A 7,197-nucleotide genomic window follows, 5' to 3' on the forward strand; every position below is an offset into this window, starting at 1 on the left:
GTATATAAATGTTGAAAAACTATGATATATGCTTGAAACTGATATAATGTTGTATGCTAGCTATATTTTTTAATAAAAATCTTTTTTTAAAAAAAGGAAAAATAAATGAAACACCTGAAAAAGATAGATAATACAAGTGTTGGTGAGGTTGATGAGAAGTCGGAGCTCTTACTCATTGCTGGTAGGTATGTAAAATGGGGCAGCTGCTTTGGAAATAGTCTGGCAATTCCTCAAAAGGTTAAACATAGAGTCAGTCTATGACCCAACAATTTCAATTTTAGGTATATTGCCAAAAGAAATGAAAACACATGTTCACACAAAAATTTATACACAAATATCCATAGCAGCATTATTCATAATAGTCAAAAAGTGGAAACAATACAAATGTCCAATACTGATGAGTCAATAAACAAAATGTGGCATATCCATATAATGGAATATTATTTAGCCATATAAAGAAATGAAATGCTGATACGTGCTACAACATGGATGGATCCTGAAAACATAATGTTAAGTGAACGAAGCCAGTCACAAAAGACCATCTATTGTATGATTCCATTTATACGAAGTGTCCAGAATAGGCAAATATATACAGAGACAGAAAGTAGATCGGTGTTTTTTTAGAGCTGAGAGGAATGGAGAGGTTGAGGATTGTGGGCTAAAGGGCACAGGGTTTTTTGGGGGGAGATAAAAATGTCCCAAAATTGATTGTGGTGGTGATTGTGCAACTCTGTGAATAGACTAAAGGCGATCATATTGTACACTTTAAATGGGTAAATTGTATGGCATATGAATTATATTTTAATAAGTCTGTTAGAAACAACAAGTTAGCATCAGGAGGGAACCTTCCTGAGGCAAAGCCTCAGCGGAGAAAAAGTGAATAGGAGTGTGTTTTTCTTCTTTGGAAACAAAAAAGTCTGGTTGGTGGAGATGGAACACACAGGAAGGCAGGAAATTGGTTTTCCATCTTTTTCTAACTTGAGTTTTCATGAAAAAGAAAGGAGAGGGGGAGACAGAATGAATAGAAAGTTCTAAAAGAGAAATCTAGAACTGCCCAATCATTTACCTAGTGTGTTCTGACTTGTAAGTTGCAAATAGGTTAAGAGTTTCTGGAGAATCAAAAGAAAATATTAATAATGGCACTTATTACCAAACTATTCTGAAATAGTTTCTTAGTTTGATAAAGAATGTCCACTAGAAATCAGAAGGCAACATCATATTCAAAAATTAACATCATGGCATTAAAAGTAGTTCCATCAAAGTCAGGAATTAAACAAGCATGCCAGTTATCACCACTTTTATTTCATATTATCTTGAAGGTTCTAGCCATGAAAATAACACAAGAAAAATATATAAAAATTACAATATTCATGAGAAAATACAATGATAAAAATTCTCTACCTAGGAAATCCAAGACATTAACTGAAAAACTGGTCAGATACAAGAAAATATTAAAAAGGAGGTCAAAGCCAAGATAAATATACAAACATCAATTATTTTTCTGGGAACTTGGAACAACCAATTAGAAAATGGGCTTTGCTGGGCATCAATCTATAAAGGACACAAAAACCTCACTAGACTAAGTGGAAATCAGATATAACTGTCCGATGTAAATGGCCTTCCTGCTGCTTAAGTAGATGCTCACTACTCAAAGTGTAGTCTGCAGACCCAGCAGTGTGACACCTCTTAGGAGTGTGTTAAAAATGCAGAATCTCAGGCCCCTCCCAGACCTTCTGAATCAGAATCAGCATTTGGACAAAATCCACAGACAATCTGTATTCACAGTGAACTTGGAGAAGCACTGAACTAGACCACACTCTAAAGTGGAAATAAAAAACAACCGCTCACTAGCCTGGTTTCATCTCAAGTATTTTTGCAATTTGTGTGAATGCAGTCGATAATCTCCAAAGAAGGCTACCCTCTGTTCCTTCCCTCCCTATATCTGCAAGTTGCACTTCATATCAAGAGGCAGGGCCAGTTCTCCTCCGCTTTAACCAGGGCTGGCCTTACTGATTTGCTTAACCAATACAGTGTAGCAGAAGTGATGCTTTGGGACTTCCAAAACTAAGTCATAAGATGCCTTGTAGCTTCTGTAAGGGTCTCTTGGACTCACTCATGGCATGCTGCCTCTCAGAACCCAGCCACCATGAGAAGTCCAAGCCCAGTTCTACTCCCAGCCGACAGCCAGCGTCAACTGCCAGCCATATAAGTGCGCCATCTTGGATGTCCAGTCTAGTTGAGACTTTACATTTCACCACTGGACTGCGAATCCTGGTGAGAACTGCTCAGGTAAGTCAGGTCAAACCACAGCACTACAAGTGACAGTAATATTTGTTTGTTTAACCCATTAAATGTTGGGGTGGTGTGTTCAATAGCAATACATAACCAAAAGAGTGTGCTCTATCCTTAGACTAGCCCCCTGTCAACTGCCTGAAATGAGAGGTAATGGTTAGGAAAAAGTCTGTAATGAAATCATTATCAGTCTAGTACTGTATACCAGGCAACAGTGATTTGTTTTATTACCTAAATTTAAAACTCCTTAATATGCCTCCCAGGCAGTTACCTGGTTCAAGACATCACAAAAGAAACCGAGGAGAGGAAAAGAACAATAGAAAAATGGAAGCAGCTTAACAACTTGAAAGCTAGAAAAATGAACTTCTAAACTTTCTTAAACAAGACTTTATCACTATATTCATATGATGTCTCTATAGTAGTGATTGTAAATACCTGGTGCTTGTAAGTGACAGGAAAACAGAAATGAAAGAATTCCACATAAGTTCAAATGCTATGTTATAATCAGTGCATATAATAAATACCTTATTTAAAATATTTAAGAATAAGAAAGTAAATATAATGACAAAACAGATTCCATTCACAATAGCAATAAAAACTTACATATCTGTGAAAAAATTAATATGAAATTCATAGGATCTATAGGGAAAAAATTACAAAGCTTTATTAAAGATTTTTTAAAAATGAATAAATGGAAAGATCATAAGAGAAAAGCACTATGGTAAAAACGGAAATTCTCCTAAATTAATTTGTGTTATATCTTGTTTCTTTTATGACTTCATTTATTATCTCTAGTAATTTTGAGGTGATTTTCACTTTATTTACAAAACACGATCGTTTTATTACTTCCCTTTTTTATGTGTATTTTTTCCCTCTTCTCGAATACCTTTGTCAGAATTTTTGAGCTAAGCTAAATAGTGCTGATAATGTGTCCTTGCTTGTTCCTGTTTTAAAGAAGAATAATTCATGTTTCTCCATTAAGTATAATTTTGGTTTTTGGTTTTCAATAGAGCCTTTTTGTTATGTTAAAGAGGCAACTCTTTATTGCTTTTATGAAGAGTTTCAATGAAGGATTCCCTTTTGGCACTTATGAAAATAATTATAAGAATTTAAAAATTTTTCTCCAATAATGGTTATGCTGACAACTTGAGTTTTAGAGTGGAAAAAAACCCCCCAGAAATTGTTAAAGTATGTGTTCTTTTTAAAGATTATATATATATTTATATATATTTAAGATTTTATTGGGGAAGGGGAACAGGACTTTATTGGGGAACAGTGTGTACTTCCAGGATTTTTTTCCAAGGCAGTTGTTGTCCTTTCAATCGTAGTTGTGGAGGGCACAGCTCAGCTCCAGGTTCAGTTGCCATTGTTAGTTGCAGGGAAGCACAGCCCACCATCCCTAGTGGGAGGTGAACTGGCAACCTTGTGATTGAGAGGATGCGCTCCAACTGAGCCAGCTGAGCCATCCGGGAGCTCAGTGGCAGCTCAGCTCAAGGTGCCATGTTCAATTTTAGTTGCAGGGGGCGCTGTCCACCATTCCTTGCGGGAATCGAGGAAATGAACTGGCAACCTTGTGGTTGAGAGCCCACTGGCCCATGTGGGTATCGAACCGGCAGCCTTCCAAGTTAGGAACATGGAGCTCCAACCGCCTGAGCCACCGGGCCGGCCAGATGCTGTATTCTTTCATCCTCTCAGGTGGTACACGATTTAGATTTGACCCATTCTGATGTTCACTTTGATCACGTAAGAACTCTCCACTGTAAAGTTATGCTTTCCCCACTGTAATTACTACTTTGTGGGACGTACTTTGAAACTGTAAATATCCTGTACCTCATCAAACTTTCAATTTATTTATATTTATATAGATTCATGATTTAATTATAACCCCTTATTATCATTTATTTTGATGCTCAGGTTGCAGAGCCCATAGAGCCCCTCAAGCCAGCTTCTGTGTTCTGTTGCCCTGTTCCCACAATTCTTTGTGCACATCCTTACTTTTTACCTCAAGATTCTCCATGTTTATCTTGTACTTCCCCTGATCCAGACCTGGAATCAGCCATTTCTCCAAGGAACCCTGGTTCCTTTTCGTAGAGAATGACACTTAGGAGGAAGGAGCTGGACACTAGATGTGTTCATTGTTAATGGGGTTATTATGTATTGAACTGTATCCCCCCAAAATCTACGTTGACGTCCTACCCCCGTCCTTGTACCTCTGAATATGAACTTATTTGAAATAGGGTCTTTGCAGATGTAATCGGCTCAGACCAAGTCATACTGGATTAGGGTGGGCCCTAAATCCAATGATTAATGTCCTTATAAAAAGGCTATGTGAAAACACCGGGGGACAGAGAAAACCCTATGTGACAACGGAGGCAGAGACTGGGGTGACGTGTTTACAAGCCAAGGAATGTCAAGGATGGCTGGTGACCACTGGCAGAAGCATGGAAGAGGCAAGGAAGGATCCTCCCCTAGAGCCTTAAGAGAACATGGCCCTGTCAACACCTCGGTTTCAGACTTCTTGCCTTCAGAACTGTGAGAATAAATTTCCGTTGTTGTGTAATGTCACCCAGTTAGTGGAAATGTGTTAGAACAATCCTAGGAAAATATAGGGGTGTTGCTAGGGAATATGTAAATGTACAAACATACACCAATTTACAGATAGATAGGGAAATACATGTAGATGTCCATTTTCTGGTCTCTCTTGCAGTCAGATGTGGCCATGTGACCTAGGTCTTGCCAATGAAGTATGAGCAAAATTGATGGGCGGCGTTTCCAAGTATGAGTCTTAAGACACTGGGCATGGCTCTTGCCCCTTCTTGCCAGCTGAGAGTTCCACATGACAATGATCTTGCTCCAATCACACAAACAATGGCACTGATCTAGAGGATAGTAGAACAAGATGGAAGGAACTTGAGACCCTAGGTGACCATATGCAGCAGGACACCCCACTGATCTAGAACCATGACCTGGGAAATAAACTGCCCAAAAGCCACTGTACCGTTGGGTTTCTTTATAACAGCTTAGCCTTCATCATTATATATTTAACAACCAGAACCTCCCCCACCAACACCAAGTGGCTGTGAGAGTTCTCAGGAGGCAAAGTCCCATATCACACCCTGTCTGCACCAAATGAAACCTGAGCTTAAAGGATGCACACATCTCTTCTGATGTGGGCTTTTACAGAGCTCCCAAATCTTTCAATATTTTTCCTCTCACAATATTCCCAAGATGATTTTAGAGGGAAAAAGTGTGTGTGTGGGGGGGCTGCTTGACTGGGTTTTCTCCTCCTCAGCCTCCTTGGTGGTCTTTGGTGAAGAAGCAGACTTTTAATGGGGGTACAATATATATTTTAAAAATCAAAGTTGTCTTACTATACTTAGCTCACAAAATGGTTAAGTCAGCACTGTGCTCATTTCTGATTTTGTTCCGGAGAGTTGCAAAATATAGAAAAATGTTAAGAAAAATGTAGGACATATTGACTGATGGTGGCAAGCTGGAATCCAATAGATGATAAGACTGGATATTCATTTGCCGGCTTTAAAAAATAGTATAGGGGCGGTTGGATGGCTCAGTTGGTTAGAGCACGGGGTCTCAACCACAGGGTTGCCGGTTCAATTCCCACATGGGATGGTGGGCTGCGCCCAACCTCAACTAAAGACTGAAAATGGCAACTGGACTTTGAGCTGAGCTGTGCCCTCCACAACTAGATTGAAGGACGACTACTTGGAGCTGATGGGCCCTGGGAAAACACACTGTTCCCCAATATTCCCCAATTAAAAAAAATACTTTAAAAAATGGTATAAAACTCTCTCCTACCAATAATGATAGTGTGCCATAAGTCAGAGTTTGGTCAAATCAATTTTATGCACTTGAGATAAAAAGTGGAAAAGTAAACATTTCCACAAGTGGCTGAAGAGATAGAGCTTGAAAAGTCCCCTGAGCCTAGCGCTACTCCTGTATGAGTCTGCCTCGTGTTTCTTTGCCAGCCAGAGCAGTCCTAATGACCAAGCTGTCCTGACCAGAGTTGGGGCAGGAGAACTCCCACACCTGCTGATCGTGTGTTTATCTTTTCTTCCTTTTCCCCTCCCCTGGGGCTACAAAGTTACCTTTAGGTGGAAAGAAATAAAATGAAACATTTATTAACATGGACTACTATGTGAGACTATATCCTGTCATGTCTATTCTGGATCTAACCAAATAATTCAGGGGCAAATAGCAGGGCCTCACAGAATCTAGTAAATGCTCTCCCTCAACCACCCACCTAAGACCAGGCCCTTCGGAATTGTATTTACCATCATCACCGTCCTGCATTGTGCTCCAGCTGGAAAGCTGTATGTGGGTCCCAAGGCATCACCCTTCAGTGTAATCTAAATTGTACAGTGTTTACTGTGAAGTTGAGGCCTTTTTTAGTTTCACATGGATGTCATTTTCTTCTCTAATATTGTTTCTCTTTGTTCATTTTGGTGAGTATTAGGGTGGAAGTTTTTGTAATCATGGATTTTATTTTTCTTGCCACACTCTAGTCTTTTATACATGTTTTAAAGCCATATGAAGATGACAGCCATAATATGTCTGCTGGCTGGAGCAGAATCTGTCAATCAGAATCCTACTAATGCAATCTGAAATAATTATCTGCTCTTAAAAGAGAAAACTGTCTCCCCAACAATCAAATTTTTACTCCCTCTTTATATAATAACTTACTGTTTTATTAAAAGTTGTTTTCGTCTGATGATTAATACATACTTAGAAAACGGAAAATTTAGTTTTAGAAAATTTGGAAAATACAGGAATGTATAAAGGAAATAAAAATCATCCATAATTACACTACCTACCAGAGCTAATCACTCTGAGGTGATTACTCAGTTGATTACTCTTAAAACATCGAACTTTAGCTCACTAAAACTT

The sequence above is a fragment of the Rhinolophus ferrumequinum genome, chromosome 21 (genome assembly GCF_004115265.2).
Source record: "Rhinolophus ferrumequinum isolate MPI-CBG mRhiFer1 chromosome 21, mRhiFer1_v1.p, whole genome shotgun sequence".
Lineage (NCBI taxonomy): Eukaryota > Metazoa > Chordata > Mammalia > Chiroptera > Rhinolophidae > Rhinolophus > Rhinolophus ferrumequinum.